The 20,505-nt window shown below is 45.8% G+C and overlaps 1 protein-coding gene across 2 annotated transcripts in view; it reads left to right on the top strand.

Moving 5' to 3' along the window:
• NPAS2 (neuronal PAS domain protein 2) overlaps positions 1–20,505 on the top strand; it is a 168,781-nt gene that overhangs the window by 24,722 nt on the left and 123,554 nt on the right. For both annotated transcript variants that reach the window (XM_080377286.1, XM_080377287.1), the window contains exon 1: positions 1–20,505. This exon is cut by the window's left edge and continues 24,722 nt beyond it; it is cut by the window's right edge and continues 17,390 nt beyond it. The gene's annotated coding sequence lies outside the window, so the exon portion shown is untranslated.

The raw sequence follows: 20,505 nt of genomic DNA, 5'->3' as shown, positions 1-20,505 counted from the left end.
AAATGACATCACGGCACAGTGTGCCTAGCTGAGGATGAAAGATAGCGCAATCCAACCTATCTCTCTCACTCCTAAATGAAGGGGACACGAAGACAGCATTATCATAAAGAACCAAAACTTCTAATGCCTGTACAGAATTGTAAGCACAAGTGGAGAACCAGATTCACTTGGTGGATGCTGCAGGATCCATCCCTCAAAAACCCCTGATGCCAGTGGGATGTGCGGTGGGCTGAACTCCCCACATCCTCGGGGGCATGAGATGTTTTTGCTTACCTTTGGGGTATGAAGCAGAGGAAAATGTAAAGCCTGTGCATCAGTATGTGGAGCAAGAGGAGCAGGAGGGAGTTGGCTTGCTCAGTCTCCATGAAAGACAGCTTTGACGGGACCTAACAGCCTGCCAGCGTCTAGGAGGGGCCATCAAGAAACATAGCCAGGCTCATCACAGCATTGCACAGCAGGAGGGTGAGAAACAATCACAGAATCACGGAATCATTTAGGTTGGAAAAGACCCTTAAGATCATGGACTCCAACCATAAACCTAGCACTGTCAAGTCCACCACTAAGCCATGTCCCTAAGCACCACATCTACATGTCTTTTGGATACCGCCAGGGGTGGTGACTCAACCACTTCCCTGGGCAGCCTGATCCAACGCTTGACAACCCTTCTGGGGAAGAAATTTTTTACCCAATCTAAACGTCCCCTGGAGCAACTTGAACCTGTTTCCTCTTATCCTGTCTCTTCTTACCTGGGAGAAGAGACCGACCCCCACCTGCCCACAGCCTCCTCTAAGGCAGCTGTAGGGAGCGATAGGGTCCCCCTGAGCCTCCTTTGCTCCAGGCTAAACACCCCCAGTTCCCTCAGCTGCTCCTCATCAGACTTGTGCTCCAGACCCTTCACCAGCTCTGTTGCCCTTCTCTGCACACCCTCAAGCACCTTAATGTCCATCTTACAGTGAGGGGCCCAAACCTGAACCCAGGATTCGAGACGTGGCCTCAGCAGTGCCGAGTACAGGAGGACGATCACTGCCCTGGTCCTGCTGGCCACACCGTTTCAGATACAAGCCAGGACGCTGTTGGCCTTCTTGGCCACCTGGGCACACTGCTGGCTCATGTCCAGCCGGCTGCTGACCAGCACCCCCAGGTCCTTTTCTGCCAAGCAGCTTTCCAGTCCCCCTTCCCCAAGCCTGTAGCCCCTTCCCCTGCTGCATGGGGCTGCTGTGACCAAAGTGTGGGACCCAGCACAAGTGTGTCAACAATGGGCATAAGCTGAAAAAAGAGGTTCAGACTGGATATAAGGAGAGGACAGATAAGAATGCAGTAAGAGGCTGTGCTGTCTCCTTGCTTGGAGGTTTTCAAAACAAAGCCCTGAGTAGCCTGGTCTGACCTCAGAGCTGACCCCGCTTTGAGCAAGACATTGGACTGGAGACCTCTTGAGGTTGCTTCCAACCTGAATTGTTTTATTATTCCTGTGATAAAGTCACAAGCTGTTTCTGCTCTGTTGACCTCCATGGTGGCCATGGTGATTTACCTCCACTGAGGATATGGTCTTAATTTTGTAGGTCCCAGAATCAACAATAAAATGGGATTGTGTTTTGCATGAGCTATTAGGTCATATGAAGAGGTCCTGAAAGGTCTCTTCATGGCATATTTCTACCAGGGATAAATCAATAAAATATACTGCATACATCTTGAGGCAACAAAGAGATTTGAAAGGATCTTCAGTCAGTGTTATGCGTATGTACAGAGCTGACTATATCTTTGGTACTAATTTTTGGTTGTTTGATGCAGAACCTTACTAATGTACTTTCTGTGCAGCGTGTGTAGGTGTGGGCTTTTAATTTCCTAAGTTTATAAAAAAGTCAAAAGAGTAATACTGAAATTCCGTCCTGGGACATCATATTGATTACAACATGGTTCGTTGCCGCAGTTTGAACTGATACCCCACACGGACAGTCATCATTTGAGATGGTAGAGAAAAAGATAGCAGGAGTGTTCTGTCATCCAAACCAGGCCCTCTTTCACAAATTCACTATATCCTTGGGGAAAGAATGACTTCTTGTTATCCTGCTACCTGAAATCGCGCTCAACTCAAACAAGGTTAAGCTAAAAGGTAAGTACAGTCATTTATTCACAGCATCCAAAATGGGCAAATATAGAAGAGGCAATGGATGAAATGAAACAGGATGGTATGTGGCTGGTAGACATCCCTCAGCCACCAGACCTGGCATGTTCAGCCAGGGCTCCAGGCATTGTGTATGGCACCATCAGGTGTGTCTGCTGCCAGGTCCCTGAGGGATCTCACCTGGGGTGCACAGCATCCCAGGAAGAACCCCACCAGAGAGCAGCTCTAAGCACCTGCCTTCCCCATCTTCACCTCAGTTCACCTCTCCTTCACAATCAGTTCATCTCTCTTTCACAATCACAAAAGCTTTTGTGTTCAGGCTTTACTTTGAGCTCTTCCAGGAGTCCAGACAGGTTTCATCTGTCATGCTGAAGCTCACACTGTTCGTTCCTTTACCAGGAGGTATTCTGGCCACTGTCTTAAGTGAAATAACAGGTTTTCCCCTTCTTAGATTCAGAAATGCCTCTCTGTTAGCTGAGCATCACCTTCTGTATTTAACTGGCTAGTGAGCAACTCTGTTTCAGCAGAGTCCCCCTCCATGGCTGGCCACTTGGCATTTCTCTGGCTCTTATATCCTATAGCACTGTACCAGGAGCACATGACACAAACCTCCAGACCAGATAACTGCATGCAGCTCGCTCCAGGCTCTTGCCTGAGATCAGACACAAGCAGTAGTTATTCTTGTTGGGATACCGACAGGTTTCTCTGTGTTAGGCTGGGATGACTATGGCGTGGTGCGGGGTTTGATTCTCTCCTAGGCTCCACCAGTGCTACGGAAGGGTGACAAGAACACACAAAGTCTCTCAGTTGAGAAGAGAAAAGCAAAGGCTTTTCTTAAGGTGGAGTTCGGGTGGCTGTCTCATGCTATCAAGCAGCCGAGAGACAGCCAAAAACACAAAGGCTGGCAGGCAAGTCCAAAAAAGAAAAACACAGTAGGATTGAAAACAGAATAACTTGTTAAATAATTGAATAGTTCTATTAAATTAGGTGGGGAAAAAAGCTGTAAACATTTATCTTTCATGTTACCAAAGACAATAGTTCTCATTTTCTGTTAGGGCACAAGGCAAGTATCAGTGGAAGCACTGTAACATGCCACGTACAACTTCAGCTATGATGCAAAGCCCAATAAATTTAAAATTGTTATGTGACTCAAATATGTGTACTTGAAACACCTGCTACACCATGACAACTGCTTTTGCAGGCTCTCTGCTTCCCTTTTGTCTTGGCTTATTTTTGGACCCAGACTGAAAATAAGAAGGTAGGCAACCTACCTTGCCAGATAGCCTTAACTAATTAGCACAGCGAACAGAGTAATTTTGCCTTCCTTTCTTCTCGAAGCAAATCTGCAGCATCCCCTTAAAGGCTCTGCGTTGCTGAAACTAATCAGATCTCAAGAAGTTTGGCATCCATTAGTCCCTTTGAAGTCTCACAGAGACCCAGGCAAATATCACACAATAAATTCGGCAAGAGAAGTCACTCATATACATCTGGTGCACGTCACGTATCTCATCTTTTTTACAGGAACCAGCCTGAAATCTTCTACTCTGTAAACGGGCGTGAGTATTCTGCCATCAGCAGTATTAGGGAGTTGTTTGTGGTTAAATACACTTAACTTGGGATGTCTGAAAGATCTAAGATGAGCTAGTCACTGGGAGCTTATTTTACAGTGGTCGATGTGGCACTGCCACTCCCCCAGGGCAGTTGGTCTGACCTTGCGTTAGACCCCAGCGTGAAGACCAGATGAAGTGCCCTCTGCAGCTGCCTGCCTCTGCCCTCCCACTGCAAAGGGAGTTTGGGTGACTAAGCCAAACTCAGATGTTTGACTTCCAGATGCCTGAGTTACAACAGATGTATCCTGCCTAGATAGGGTACCATTGGAGTAAAATACATAAAATATATTGGAAGCTTAATAAAGTTTAGTGCATTTCCAAACTCAGAGCTTAAAAAGCTGTGATGGTGTGTGTCTCCCTCCCCCGGTAGCAATTCATCTTGAGATAACACAACTCTTTCTTTTCCATGTTTATGTACCTTGTCATTCCATATTCAGGGAGAAACATATTCAGTTTCTTACATAGTTAGAAGAATTTACGAAAAATAAGCAGATTTTTCCTTGCAGCTGAAGTAAAATGGGCTTTTGGGAAACAAAATGTCTGACCGCTGTCAAATTCACCTTCTCTCCAGGAATTTCGAGGTTCATGTTCTGTTTTAGGTAGAGATGGACTGGTAACTCAGGGAACAATGCAGTATATTCTTTACTGTACCATGCATATAAATATTAACTGTCACATCACACATTCTAAATACTGACTGTAATGATAAGTAAATATTGCCTGAGGGGCATGGAGGAGGCCTTGGGATATGATGAAATGTTTTAAATAAAAAATTGAGGACAAATATTAATAAACTCCAAATTACTATTATTTTTGTACCTCTGGCAATATGTTATCCATCTGTAGCCAAAGAAAATAGTAATTTCTTTTTATTAAACTGCATGATTTTTAAATATGAGTGTCGTAAATCTTATTTGAAGAGTTATCCAGACGAAAAAATTTTAGTTGCTCTGGGGCATTTTTAAACTATGTCATTTTTAAGCCAGACAATAACATGGTTTTATAACAGGTCACATGAGCCTGGTTCAGCTGCAGGAGAAATGCAGGCATGAAGTAGATGTGCAGGCACTGGCCATGGGTAGCTTTAGGCAGGAGTGAGTCTCAACATGTGGCAATGTGACAAAGAAAGAAGCGAGGGAGCGCAGGGGTGGAGAGAGATGAAATTGTGCTGCTCACATCCCACTGTCAGCACCCTCCCCACCACGGAAAGCTGACCCCTCCATGTCTGGCTGTACCTCCTGGCCTGTTCAGGGATGGCCAGTGCTTGCATTTCTTCCATGCATCCTTGGATTAGCTACATTAGTATACATCCCCGCAGTATTAACAAAGCATGCACTTGGTGGTCCCTAGAAATAGCAGTGGAGCCACAGGAAAGAACTATAAGTGCTTCCAGGGCTTTAAATCCAGTCTTACAATCAGGGATGGAACAGAAATCCTGCAATGACCAGCCAGAGAGGTAAGCATTCCCCACAACTCAGAAAACATTAATTTAACCAAAAGTAAAGATAGCACCATCTTCCTTCATTATCCCCTAATTCAATTGTCACAGATTAAAGTCTGGCAAATCTGGGCACAGATTCCTGTTGTCAGACTTCAAAGAGAGCCTCCTGAAGTCTTCTGCCAGAATCAATGATCATTGCTATATCCTTTTCTCACACAGCATCTGTATCTTCCCTAACGTTAATGAACATTATTTTTGCATGCTTCTGAGCAGACTGAAAAATACACTCTTGAAGCACATTTCCTATGCTAGGGGAAAAATGAACCCTTCTACATTTGTTATTCTCCTCTAACAAGGATTAAACCACAGTGTGGATACTAATGAGTGACTTGCGGTTGCCTGCCTCTCACTTTAGTTCAGTCCTCAGGAATATTGGAGATGAGATTTCTCAGCTGAAATCATAACAGACTCCATGGATTAAATGTTTCAGACCTGTTCTTATAACAAATAATCAAGCTGTCAAGATTGCTTGCTGTGCAGACTTGCAGACCTCTTGGGTCACTGTTGTCAAGGAGTAATTTTCTTTAAAGTAGACTTGCTTGACCATTTTATGAAAAAGGAAAGTTTCAAGGAACTTGGTGTGAATGATACACATTCATTTCACATCAATTTTCCTCCTCTATGTGCTTTTTTCAATATGCACTGTAATTGCTAATTACAAAGAGAATTAGACTCCAGAGCTGAATTAAGGTAGAAAATACCTGGAAGAGTTTCTGGTGGAGCTATAACTGAAGATAACCTTCCTTCCTGAAGTATGTCCATTTTTGTTCTTGTAACTATAAAGTAGTGAAATGTCAATTACTATTATATTATCATTGTCAAGCAGAGGTCACAGAGACGATTTTCCTGTATGCATATGTGTGTGCAAATCAGTGTCAGGGAAGTACAAGATAAATTAATATCTTGACTCTTTACTGCTCTGTTGATATTCCTCTCAGTACCACAGCAAAGCTCATGCATCTTTATTCCTTTTCCATCCACTACAACTTTATTTATGGGGTGGCACATTTACTACAGTGCAAAATGCTCGAGGATGGCTGTAGGCAGATGCTACAAACTAAGAGATGTGGTACATTAGACAAGATGTCATATACCCCTTTCTAAATAACCAATTTCCAAACTAACGTTTGGCTAGTTGAAGGATCCAGTCATTCAGCATGAATTAACCAAAAAGATCCATTGGATACTGGTGACTGGTTTCTCACCATTCTGCCCACTAAGTGGGAGAACAGTTATAACAACTAATACAGAGAAATGTAACGACTGGTGTCAGTTGTTCTCATTAAATCACTGTCTTTTGGGGGTCCAAACACCAAGACATCCAAACCTTACCTCTTCAGCAATTAGACAACAGAAGCCAGGGAAACTGTCCAGAAACTTGAACTTTTTGAGGAGGACATCTATAGCAGCAACAGTGAAACTGCAGGAGATTCGCCACAGCGCTCCCATTAGAACAGAGGTTGCTGGGCTTCTTTAAAGTCATGCTTTCTGGGGAAAACCATTCCTCAGGAGGAAATCCTATCATGAGTTCTGACAGTCTGCTCTCTGGAGTCTGCCAGAGGAGGTTTGCCTTTGGAGCATAGTGAAAGGACAACTGAGGTGAGGTATGGTGGGACAGGCTTCCCTGGCAACTCTCTGGGAGGGACAGTTCTGGTCTAAGGGCATGCCATTTCCCCTTGGAGCTTGCTGAAAGCTGGAAAGACCTCTGATATAAACAGTCTTAGGAGATGCTTTTTTCTTGTTTCAAACCCCTTGGTCCATTTTGGAAGAAAGGACTTGGCAGCAAACTATAATTCAGGTTTCATTTGCTCTCTCCAGAATTGATTATCTTTCTGCTGGTTTATGACTTCTTAACAACTCGTTTGCAAGGCACAGGACACTGTTAAAGTTCAGCTGACCCATGACTTTGTCATAAACTTACAGAGGTGCTGCCAGGGAGATGGGGCTGTTGGGGCAGAAGAATTTGGGTAGAGCCCGCCTGTAAGAGGGGAGATACCCTGGTTAATTCATCATTAACTTGAGGAACCCGGTACCACAGGCTGCTGAAGGCACTGGGAGCCTAGCATGATGCAAAAAGAACAGCTAATATAAACATGCATATTTCAGAAGGGATTTAAAGCACGTATAGACAATGCAAATGTCTGCAGTGAAATGAGAAATGTTTGTATACAAGGAACAGAAACCCTCAAAGTTTACTGTATAAGAAAACACCCATGCCCTGGGGTTAGAATTCCCTATGGTAGATCTTTCCATAGTAGTCTATTATGTGGCTGCTTATACTTCTGAGGTTCAGTTTATCATCAGCATGGTCCTCTGTAATTTTTACATAGGAACAAGCAATAAAGTACAGATTTCACATGCTCCCAACAGGAGCAGTCATTAAGCTCAGGATCCATCTTTAGTTCTCATTCTTCCTCAGATGTTCATGGCTGTGCAAGAAACAGGTGAAAATAAATAGCAAACTCATAATTGTATTGCAAAGGTAAATTAAAAATGCTTAAAGCTGAACAGAATATTTGGAAGTGTTAAAAAAATTGGATAATGGCAGGAAAAGAAATCACAGGTCCTCCCCCTGTCTCGGCTTCTAATGTCCACCTAACAGTTTTTACCCTGACCTATATTTTCTACAAGTAAATATAGTCACTTGCATTTTATCACCAAAACAGACATATTCAGAGATGACAGGAAGTCTGAGTATGATTCAGTTAGATAAGACAGTCAGTCAAAGGTATGGGAAACCAGATACTCACTAGAATTACTCATAAAGCTGCTTGGTAAGGTGGGAAGCACAAAAAAACCTGCCCCTGGTAACCCATAGCAGCTGAACGGGATCTCTGCCCTCAGCAGAGGTAACAGCTAGAAGTTATCACAATTAAAATACTTGTATGTAAGAGAAAAACGTGGTTTTAAAATGAGGAGACCCCAAAGAGAGGATTCTTTCAGCACATTCTGTTGGGAAAAGATGCAAGAAAAATTACAGATCCTTTTTTTCTAAAGCTTTTGTACTTTCCCACCGCAGTCTGCTGAGATTGTGTGAGATCAAGCGGCTGGTTACCTCAAACTCCGTATTCAGCCCTACGGAAGACTGCATTGTAAGAGCCGCCTCATTCCTTGACTGAGCAGTTTATTAGCGAAGACTGTTTTCAAACACAGGTATCAGCATTGCCCTTAGGGCTGAGTTGTGTTACAAGGTTCTTGGGGAAGAAAAAAAAAAAGTAAGAAAAAAGGCTGGCACAGGACAGAGCCATTGCATGCCCTTGCATGGGGTGTCTCAGGAAAGGAACTGTGGGTGCTCCAGGAGCTGTTTTGTGTCCGTGACTCCCTGGCTTTCCTCTCCAGCCATCTAATTCATAGTTAACTAGCCCCTTTACGGCTCAGACCAGTGGATGTGTTTGTAGGGATGATTCTGGACTCACTGATAGTGGGATGTGCCTGATGACACTCGATATCTGTTAGTTTCTGCAAGTATAACAGGGAGAAAATGACCTAACCTAGTGCCATCTCAGGGAATGATTAAGTCTTGAATATCAGTGGAAACAGTAAAAAAATCATGTGCTCCAATGTTGCTTAGTTATGGACTTACTGGAAAGAACAGAGGACTCAGACTTCCGTGATGCTGAAAGTCTCCTCTGAGAATCTGAGAGCCCTTAACTTCCCCTGCTTGACTGCTTCCAGCTCATCAGCGGAGTGATCAGTGTAGCACTTGGCTGAGCTCTGAGCCATATTATGGGAACAGTTCCCAGGAAAAGTTTTCTGCTCCTGTGGCTATCATAAAGCTGAGTATATTTTGCCAAGGGACAGAGAGGACTTATCTCTGGGCAATCAGAAATACTCATGTTGGACTATAGACTTCTCCCGCTGGGATTTATACGTGCAGTGAGCACTGCTCAGGGACCACAGATTGTGCCAATACACAGAGTAAAGGCTCCCCCGGGCTGGCCTGGGACTGCCACGTCTGCTTTTGGAAATGCTTACGAGGGAAAGGCTGGCACAGAGCAAAGGGCAGTCTCAGCAGAGACTCGGTGAGGCCAGGGTGGAGAGGAAGATGTGCATTTTGCTTGCCGTGCTGCGTGTTCACGTGAACTGAGGACAGGTGACATTCCCGCTCATCCTGTAATGGCTGGCTGGGGCAGAACACGTATAGCACAACGCCTCGCTCAAGTGCTCGATGGCCGCCGCGCTCTGCCTCCTTGCTGGTGAGAGTATTTGCAATTAGGATTCTAGTGACACAATTTCAATCTCTGGATCTGACCCAGCTCCTCCTTCAGTTAATAATGCAGTGTCCACTGACTTCAGTGTCTGCAATATCACACTCCAGATGACAGCATTATTACACAAAAAATCTTTGACCAGAAGTAGGCGGGTAACAACTTTCCTTTCTGGATAATCACTGCAGTTAGTAAGGAGATGAAAATCATTTTAGTAAACTTTTCTCTCTGTATTAGTCCTTTTTCTTTCTTTTTTTCAAGCACAAGTGGAATCTCCAGGTCATGGTGATCACCAAGGAAACAACCAACTTCCTTGAAAAGAGAAGGTGCAGATTTACAGAACAAATGTGGTTTGGCTTGTGGGCTAGCACAATGCCTGCCAGACCTACATTGGATGAGTTTGAACACCAGCCCTCAATGGCTTTTCCAGAGCCCTTTAGGCAATCTTTGCAAGTGATTGTAGTTGTTATCCAGACCTGACTCAACAAAGTCACGCCTCACAGCCCCAGGTGCTGGAGGGGGTAAGTCCTGCTCTCCGAGAACCAATTACCTTTTCTCTCCTACCCAGCACTGCCTACCAGTTTGGAGGAGGGAGAGACTAGAAGGCTATGAGGTGAAGGTGAAGTCCAATGCTGGCTGCTAAAAGGTGGTGTAGAAGGATGGAATTCATGTCATCAAAAACTTCTGTTCTTCTTTTTCCCATAGCACATCTTTGGAGAGGCTTGCATTTGGAAATTGAGTCGTCAGTTGACTCAGAGCAGCCCGCTGTGCAGTGGGAGCAGTCACGAGCATTGGAGAGCTCGAGTGGCCTTCTTTATGGAAAGCATTCTTTCTGACCCAGAAAGAGGAGCAATTTCTGCTGCAGTATATCCCAATGAGCACGCCGTGCTTCCTTAAATCTGTTTTTCTGGGTAGAGTCCTATGGGAAGAATATGCAAGTTCCACAGCCTCAGCTCTGCAGTTTTATTACAGCTAAGTCAAAATGCTATGGTGCCAATTCTCTTCCATTTTTGCTAATTGTTAAAGGAAATATCTTAATTGTGTAGAAGAACGTGCAAGTGTAACATATGACTTATTATCAAGAACCCACTGTAAAACTCCATCTGTCCCATCATCTGGAGTTGGCTACTACTCCTCTAACACACAAATGCAGATCAAGAATAATAAGTTTTAAATATCCGGTGTATTAACCAAAGCAGGGACTGATTTGATTTAACGGAAAGTATTGGAATAGCAGTCATTTCTGTCCTGTAGGTATCGATGAGGGTATTATATAGGAGTTTCTGTTCCTGACATCAGACAACTTAATCCCCAAATTTGTGAAACTGTGGCCTGTTCTTGTGAGTTGCATAAGAAGCTAGGTCCACAGGACTTTTTACTCCCTTTGGAAAGAAAATGGCTTGTTTTTTCCTATCCACTGCTGATAACAAAAGGGTGTTAGCACATACGACTGCTCTAGCGTACATTGGCAGAAATTGTTTTCACCAGCTCAAGGTTTCTGACCTAATAAGCACAATGACTTTATGGCCCCTGGAAAGCACGCTTTGCAGAGAGGCAGCCTGTCCTCTGCTTGCTGGCAGGGCATTTCGGGTCTGCACAGCTCCTGCCTCAGCACTTCTTGCTTCACGCAGCTGCAGCATGGACCTGGCCTATATTCTGCTGCATTAAAGACCGTGTTGACTATCATTCTCAGTGACTTCTAATGTTACCATTTTAGCAAAGTAAACACATTTATTACACACAGATTTTGATTGGTCATTAAGAGTTAGAATGACTGAGATAAGCAAAGGAGCAAAGTGTATGCTGGATAATTTAGGCTTTGAATCAGCAAAAACGTGTAACTTTGCTCGTCTCTGTTCACAGTTAAGGCCTAAAGACAAGCACGTGCTTAAACGCTACACTGAGCAGCTGTGTGCTTAGTCATGCCCATTGTAGGGATTAAGCGCCTCTTAAGGAAAGGAAAGTAAAATCCATCATTGAAAACTTGGCTTCTCCTGTTCTTTCCAGCAAACTTGTGGTGTGGTGATGAGTGTGAGACAGAGTCAGCAGCATCTGCAGAAGACAAGCAGGTTGATAACAGCGGCCCTTGAAGAAATATGAAACATTTTACTTGTTAATTTTTTTACATATGATGTAAATCTCTAGAGTAAAGCAACAGTGTTGAACTTCAGTGTTCATTCCTTTTGCCTTTCTGATTTTGCCAAGATCTGATTGCCTTTCATGGAATTCAGAGAAATTTTTTTAAAGAATATGATCAATAACCTTAGAAAATAATCAGAAGTGGTTTTGTGGGTATTTTCCACTCGTTTCATATGGAACAGCTTCAGCTCTATGGTAATGAAACCTGCAACAGAAATCTCTGAGAAGACCTACGGGATAATAACAGGACAAGGTATACAACTATGTATTAAATAAATTTTAGATATTTAGAAGGACTCTACCTGGGCAGAATGAAATGTACTTCAATGGTCCGATAGCAAAACATAAAAAACTCCCAACAAAACACCTTATTTTTATTAGGACTGCCACAAAAATAACCAAAATAGTGCCCCTTCAAGGGAATTCTGCTGGAGGAAGAGGCCAGGCCCAGATTTTCTACCAAATCCTGGTGGTTACAGGGGCTCCACTCCCTTCTCTGGTTCCCCCCAGTCTGAGTTTGAGCAGGAGTCTCCCACCGGAGGCAGCTCAAGACGTTCTGTTGAGGCAGGAAAACCAACACAGGCTATGAATTCTGCTGCCTTGAGCACTGATCACCCTTATGCTGCAAAGAAAATAAGTGTCAGTGTCAGATCCGGTCCCTGAACTGTTCCCGGTGTGTGGAAGACATGACTGGGGCTACTTAAGACAGGCACAGGGGAGGGGGCAGAGGGGATCTCTTGTCTCTGGATGCTCCCAGCACCACCTTGCTCTCACAGGGCAGCTCTGGGCATGCATGGCAGCAGCGCTGCAGGGCTGTAAGGGGTAAAAATCACAGTTCTAGATGATCCACTTACCTGTGTGTGTCTTTATACAATAAAACTATATACAGAATAACAAGCTATTGGGACAAAAGCGATGTAAATGGTATAAGTATTTTTTTCCTTGAAGACCAAATATAAAAGATAAAGATTCCAAAGCTGGCAGGAAGAATATACCCATTTTCCCCCAAGTAAAGTGAAGATGCATTGTGCACTAGAGGTGTGAATCCCCAGGCAGATCCAAAAAGAAAAAAGTATGAGGTCCCAGCTACCATCAGGTAATTCACTTCAGTGCAGTTGTGCTGCTGTTTGAGAGAGCTCCTCCGCCACTGGGCTCTGCCCTGGTGCCCAGACATGCTGATGGCAGTAGGGGTGCCCCACCTCTCATTTTGTACCAGTTTGCACCAAAGGATATAGGAAAGACCTCCTAAGAAATGAGAACAGGAAAGAATCATCAACTTCCATCAGGATGCAAACACAGCAGCATCTGGCCCACCCACCAGCTCCTTGCCCTGCTGAGCTGCAGGGCTTCCCAGGACAATCCTAGCCACCCGCCTGAATGTAAAAATGTAAGAACAGAACTGTCTCGGGTTTAACGGCAATGATATTATTGCCATGCAATGATACAGTGAGGATTTGCAGGGGTAAAAGAAAGGCAAAGGGAATTCAGGAAGCCTGTGCAAAGAACTGCCTGGGTGCGATGAAGCCGTGAATGCAGGCTGCTCCGGCTGCACCATTGGCCGTCAGTCGCGGCTGCCCCCCGGGTTAAGAGCAGCTGGGATCTGTAATCCAGTGTAACTCTCACAGTTTCCCTGCCGGGGTCAGCTGAGGACTGCAGCTGCTGGGGAATCACAGGAGGGATCATCAGGGTAATTCCTCCTTCCTCCTCTCCTTGTTTGCTCTGGCTGGCGGTGCACGGAGCAGGGGCAGGTCTGCAATCCTGCGTGCTGCCGGCTGTGCTCGGTGCTGTGCGTTTGTGGAAATTAGCCCAGGAATTGGAAGCACAGAGGGGACACAACCAAGGTTTGAAGTGCTCCAGAAGTCCTCACCTGCGTGTGAAAATGGTGACTTCCCACAATCCCTTCCTTTCCCTGCTGTGAGCTTAGCAGGAGCCGGCTGTTCCCTCAGCTGAACTGACACCGTTCTGTCAGATTTGGGGCTGTTTGATCATGTATGCTAGTGTCCTTAGGATGTGCCGAAAGACTGCTCTTTGCTTGTGACTCAGAGGAAGAAGTACGCATTTGAGGGACTCTAATGTTCTTGGTATTAAATCTGGGTTATTTTTGATGGAGTGAAAAGTTTGCTACCAATATAAGCAGAAACTGGATTTGACCAGTTGGTCCACACCGCAAACACACGTACGTGGAAATTCCCAAATGCAACAGCATCCCTACAGAGGGAAATATAAGCAGCAAAGAAGCGTTCGCAGTGGATGGAAAAAAATGAAATGCAGCTTCTTAATTTTAAAGTAAGCTCAGTGCTAGCCCTAAAATAAGTCAGCCGTAGCAGGTTGGGGTTTTTTTCTCTTATTGAGAATAACTAGAGCACTGTAGTGCCCAGTCCCATCTTTCCCCCCTAGAGGATCCAAGCAGCCCTTGTGGGACAACCCTAATGCAGAGGGCAAGTTTGCAGTTCAAAATCTGCCTCGATTTGTGTGATATGCTTTTACTTTTTCTTCTTTCTGCCAATACCACTGTGCTGCGCTGCACAGAATGAAAGAGGTAATTTAATATGGCGTTAAGCCGTGCGCTGCCTGCGGAGCCTGTAGGGATGGTTTCATAGGGGTGCTGCTGTGGCAGTGAGCCAAATTTAAGGCAAAATGTTATGCTGCAGCACAGATCCTGCCTGGTACCCTGCCTCCAGCTGCCTCTCACAGGGTGAATCTGCTGGAATTGCACAGGTGAGGGGGATGGAGCTTTCTCTGATGTGCTGGATGTTATTCAAATGTTATTTTCCCAATCTGCCCTTTCTCGCTTCCAAAAGGAATCAGCAAACACCAGGGCTGCAGCTTGCCGCAACCGTGCTCAGCTGGCAGGAGTGGTTTTCCTACAGGGTCAGGATTGCAGGCAGTGCTTTTGTTTTGAGAAGAACAGAGGTGTTTCGATTTTAGAGAGACCTTGGTGATGGCTGCCCAGCTCGACCCTTTGCAGAGAGATGATCCTGCTCTACTTGGAAAGGGGAACAGCACAAACGCTTCATCGATTTTGGCCCTGCTACGTGCATTCTAGTTTTGGTTCCCCCCACCCTCCCTGCGGCTGTCCCAAGTCTCATCTTGGGTAGGTCTTTTTTTGCAAAAAGGAAAAAGCATCATGAATGACTGTCAAAACAAGGCAGAGTTTTGCCTGCAGGAAGATGAGTGATGTTGCTGCAACCCACAGTCTGAATGCTATGTGAAATGCCAGTTAAAATAGAATTGTTTGCATAAAATAAAGCACAAAGTTTTCCTAAAGCCTGATGTTATTTACAAATAAATATTCCCTGAATGATAAACCTTGGGCACATATAATTTGTAAAATGACAAAAAAGTCAAATGATCACACAAGCTTATTTTCTACAGCGGATTTTTGGCTTGCTCACCGTCCCGACTATTAAATAGCACCTCTGTGCTTCTGAATGTTATCAACAACCACTGTTTCCTTGACAAAACCGTAAGAGAGAAATAAATCTCATAAAGAGATTGCTAGGCAGCTGTTCGCCAATGGCTAAATGCTTGCAAGAGTTATATAGTATTATCTCTGTGTTTGTGCAGCTCAGCACTTGACTAGGAATCAGGGGATCTCAGCTCAGCTTCTCCAGACCACCTGGCTGCCTAGCAAATTTTGGTGCATTTACCATTGGATCCCTTTCTAAATGAATTACAAAACCCAAATCCTTCTGCACTGGTGCAGAAAAAGAACCAAGACCGTTAACTGTTAATATACAAGTGCTTTTCTATATAATAAATAAATACATTTTATTTGGCAGAAAGCTCTGCATGCCTATCATGGAAAGCTGCTACACAGTTTCTGCTGTGGTAAAGCAGGTCTTCCTTCCTGCTATCCAGCCAATACATAGAAACAAGTATAATAGGACACCTGGGGTTCTTCTTTGGTAAAGCTGGCAGAGCTTTGGCGATGCCAACAGTCCAGCAGCCAGCTGAACTGGACAGCAGTGACAGCATAAATACGCCTGTGCTGTCTGACTGCGGTGTCACATAAATGCAGGGACACAGCAGGGTGCTCAGCCCACCTCCACCAGCCACCGGCCAAAGTAGCCCTGCTGACACCAGGGATGCTAACAGCAGATCAGCCTCACCACGCAGCAGGGAACAGAGCCGTGCCTGAAGGGGACGGCTAATCTTTGGGTACACCGGGCAGCCCCGCCAGCCGCAGCTGCAGTCCCTCTGTCACCTTGCTCAGCGTTACTGCCATCTCATGTGAGCCGAATGTATTTGTCAAACCACAGCCGGAGATACTCCACGACGGTGATTGCCTGGGGCTTAGCTTCTCCATCACTCCACGCTGACCCAAGCCTGTGCTGCTGCTGGTGAGGCCATGCATCCCTGCCCCATCCCTCACGTCAGCACCAGTGCTCAGACAGCCGTCGGGGACCCCTGTGCAGAAGCACAACCCACTCACTGCGCAGTCCACCGGCGCTGGTGAGGGGCCCAGAGGGAGCACGTGGCCAGTAAAAGCAGGACAGTTGCAGCACGTCTGCGTGGTCATGAAATTGCCCCTGCTAAATGTGAGCAGTAGCTCTCATTGTAAATCCAACAGTGGCTGTGAGATGCCTGGATCTACAATGGTAGGTGGGGATGGTCTGCCTGGGGATGGTGTGAATGCCCATCTCCAGTGAATTTAACAAGCAGATGATATAAACCTCTATTAAACCAGATTAGGGTGGAGCGGACTGTCTTGGGGCCAGAAGTGAGACTGGGTGTCTCTCCCAGCCATGCCTTCCATACTGGGGTCCACCAAAATGTTCACATAGACAGGCAATAAAATCACTGTACAGATGACTGTGGTGTGTTACTGTTCCCTTAAAAGCAGAGCTGTAAGAGAAGACTTAAAGCAGATTTGGGTTAATCAAGTGAAGCTATGCCAGTCTTATGCTTGACATATGCATGCACTTAGGCATGACTCACCCTTCAGACAATGATTCATCATTAGTTTTTCTTGTGGATTTGTATGTCTTTTGTCCATCCTTGTAACAGTCTCTTGCCATCATCTCACAAGTGCAGTGATGATTAAAACAAGATTAAAATCAGACTTTTAATTGGGGCCTGCTCTGTGGCATGCATGGCAAAGGGCAGAGAGGTTTCGTACCTTTTGTTCTGATGAGAAACGGGAAGCAGGCTGCAGGTGATGATTTTGAATAGGGAGAAGGAGGGAAGGAAAGAGGCTGAGGCGACTATAAAAGTGTTGATTCTGGAAGGACAATGTTGCCAAGCAATGTGATCGTACATTTGGTTGCTGCATAAGGAGCTGCAGCAGTTTGGTGAGCTTGACAGGAGTGATTAAAAACGACACCACCTGCATAAAGACATTCTACATTTTGCACTACATTTTCTTTGAATTGGCATGAGTTTGAAGAGCTGAGTTGTGCAGCTGACCTCCAGCCCCATGGCCCAGCACAGTGCTCAGCAGGGATGTCCCAGGCTGTTTTTCCAGGATATTTTCTGCAGGTCAGCGCAGAACACTACTTGCACCATGGCCTTGGCTTCTGCTTTTGGGGCTGGCAACTCTGCCCCACAGAAACAAAGGCTCTGCAGTCTCTGCTCACCAGGACTATCACCGCCCCATGCCCGTGCCTATCTCTTGTAAATGTGTGTGTATGTCAGCAAGCCGTACCCCCGGCATGTGAGGTGCTCGGATGCATGCCAGATGAGACAGCACTGGGTAGCTGGAAGTGCTTGGCTGCTTCCTCCCCCTGTATAGCACCTGTGCTGCGCATGCAAGGGAGGAGCGAGGAGCCTTCCAGGAAACCGGCCAGAGGCTGTGCTGGGAACAAGAGGGTCTTCCAGGCCACTTTATCACTTGCAAAAGAAACTACCCTGTGCCAAATTGTTCAGTAATCCTCCACATGCCGTTCAGCAGTAGTAAACAGAACAGACTACTACACCTCCTAATAGTGGAGATACTGAATAAAAGTGTTTTCTTTCTTAGACCCTGAAGCCCATTTGTCCTTTGGGACATGCAGTTTAGCCAGAAGGGTGAGGGTCTCCACATGAAAAGAAAGAAAATAAAAGTCTCTTCTGATTTTAAGCACCCAGGTCTCTTTGTGTAAGCAGAGGGTAAGTTTGCAGTGGATTACAGGTCACCATTCATAAAAGCATTTGCTCTTAAATGGTTACCATCTTTATTATCTGTACCCATTAAAAGCAGATTTGAAGGAAGGGGTATTAACAGCAATGCCAGACTGTACATATGTTTTGTTTCATACTGTACAGTTCTAAAGAGAGAAATGAGCTCAGCAATAGACTTTTTAATCCAGCTTCTACATTTAATAATATTTAAAACTGTTACGTGCCCTGTTTCCTTTTGTTCCACATGCTTCCTTTTTCCACTTCCTTTTCTTTTGCTCTCTGTAACAGTTTATGCCTCTGCTTTTGCGTGTCAAGCTTGTAATGTATTGCTTTAACATGTTTCTTCAGATTCCAGTACTTTCACCCACTAGAATAAGCCTGCCTTCATCTCTCTTTCTCTGCAAGGAAGTCTTCTCTTTCTGATTGTGGTTTTCTTTAGCTCCTTGTTCCCCATTTCTTTCCTATTTAATACATTGCTAAGACTTCCTTTTTCTTTCCTTTGTTATATGTCTCTCCTAAGGTAGTGTTCCTCTTTCCCAGCTCCACTTGCTCCCTCATTTACCTGCTCTTTCAAATGCTCAGGGTTTCTCCCCTTTGTTCTCTGCTTTCCATCCCTTCCACTCTTCACCTCTCCTTGTTCTCTCCCCACCACAGTCTCTCCTTTCCCTCTTCTCACCCCCCTCTTGTCTCTTCAGCATTGCACACATTTTTCTGCCCATTTCTCTACTTTATTTCCCCCTCAAGGAGATGATCAAAGCCTAAGCATGCCTTTTCTGACTCCCTGGGGGCTGTTGGGGAATTTATCTCTGTTTCCAGAAGACACACACAAAAAAAGAAATATCAGGAGAGCTGGTGGGATCTTCTTTGTACAGCCTGGGACCCCAGGGGAGGATAAAACCTTGTGACTAGCTGAGACAGTTTCTTCTCTAGGTCTGTGGTCTGTAAGTGTGAATGAAGGCAAAGGCTTCTTTGGGATCACCCCATGGCCTCAGCAATCATCTCTCCTCATCCCCCAGACGGGGATCTAGCCACCCTCTCCACACTGTCCAACCAGAGGGCTTGGGCAGTGGGACACGGCAGGGACAGTATGCCCACCAGTTGCTTTGGGACTGCTGATGCAAGGGATGCCCTCCCTTCCCCTCGGCACAGGCAAGCAGCATATCTGCTTCGTGGCCACGGGAGTGTGCATGATTGGGGAGGGGAAGGGCAGGCAGGGCAGGGTGGGGTCGGACCCCTTGCCCCATGTGCCACCTCCAGGTGACTGTCGATGCCCTAGGCTTGTCATCTGAGGAGACTTCAGACCACCTTGTGTTTCTGTAACTCAGATTTCAAAACAAAACCAGCGAGTGTCCGGATGGCAAGGTCCTGAGAAGCAGATGTGAGGTCCTGCTTTTTGCGTTGTGCAGCACCGTGAACACACAGGACACAAACAAGTTTTGGAAATGTTTCTGTAACAATAGTAAGTAATAATAAACGGTAATTACTTGTTACTGCCATGCTGCTAAAGGAATTGATCTTTAGCATATCGCACTGAAAGCACCAGAAGGGATTGAAGAGTAGGAGGGGTAGAAGATGAAGCAAAGCTGTGGGGAAGAGAGACAGCAGAGGACAGCAGAGGACATCAGAGGCACAGGGCACTGGCGCAAAGGTCTCATGATGCCCTGCACTCCCTGTGAGCTGCTGCCGAGGAGAGCACTCCCATTTAGCCAACGCATATAAGTAAAGGCTGAGCAATTACTGCAGGACCAAGCCAAGTGTGCCATGAAACTTAATTAAGGTCAACAGGCTCTGGTGTCTGGTGGGGCCTGAAGAGAGCCCTTTCACTGCATGTGCAAACCGGCCTTTCATTATTGGTGTCCCGGGGCAAACAGCCCATTAAAAGTTGTTGGAAATGCTCCTGTCCCCTTGGTGTCTTTTTGTCAGGCCTAGTGTGAATATTACAAATTAAGCAGAAACATGCAACAAGATTCCCTGCAGACTCTTAATTAGCCTTTGCACGGTGGATTTTCTCATCTGCAAATCTGCTAGCTGTGGTTGAAGCATTCCTGAGGGGGGATGCTGAAAACGGCCTTTCACAGGGATGCTCCACTGGCATGGTGGCAGGGCCTGTGGTGAGCAGGGAACCCCAAGCGCCATGCTCTCGGTGTGCCAGCACCCACACCACCGCTGTGTGCTTTATGGCGGCGGAGCAAGGTGCCAAAGCGTGACGGGCAGCAACAGGTCATCATCCCCACCTCCAAAATAACTTTGGTGCCGCCACCTGGGGGCGGATCCCACGGCAGGGGCAGGAGCAGCATGGAGGACCACACTGCCCTGCACCTGCAGCATCCTCTCTTCACAGGGAGAGCTGCAGGCACTGCTCCGCCAGCCACCGGTGCTGCCCGAGGAGGGGCAGGACCCGCTCCCCCAGCTCCCCCTTTCCCGTGCCCACCGCCCCCTTCCAGACCAGGCATGATAGGCAGCCTGGAGCTGGTCCAGCTTAGCACACGGTACCATGGAGGCGAACAAACAGTGAGACAGGTCAGACAGCTGAAGGAGAAAAGCCAGGTTCTTCAGACTCTTTTTAACTTATAGGATCAATGTTTGTGTAATATTCACGTTGCAGGACTAAATATTTGTGATAGGATTAAATATTTCTGTGCTGCTCCAGTGACTTCACTAGCCCCCAGTGCCTGGGGCTACCAGTAATGAGCTGGAATCACACACCAAACTGAATTATTATTACCAACACGTTTAGATGCAGCCTTATACCTGATGAATGACACCTGCTGTGAAAAATGAGTGATGCTATTTTTGGAAGGTATTTATCTGGTGTTTGGAGGG

Source organism: Falco punctatus, assembly GCF_963210335.1.
Source record: "Falco punctatus genome assembly, chromosome: 2".
NCBI lineage: Eukaryota > Metazoa > Chordata > Aves > Falconiformes > Falconidae > Falco > Falco punctatus.
The sequence above is the reverse complement of the archived record's forward strand: the minus strand, read 5'-3'. Positions and strand labels throughout refer to the sequence as shown.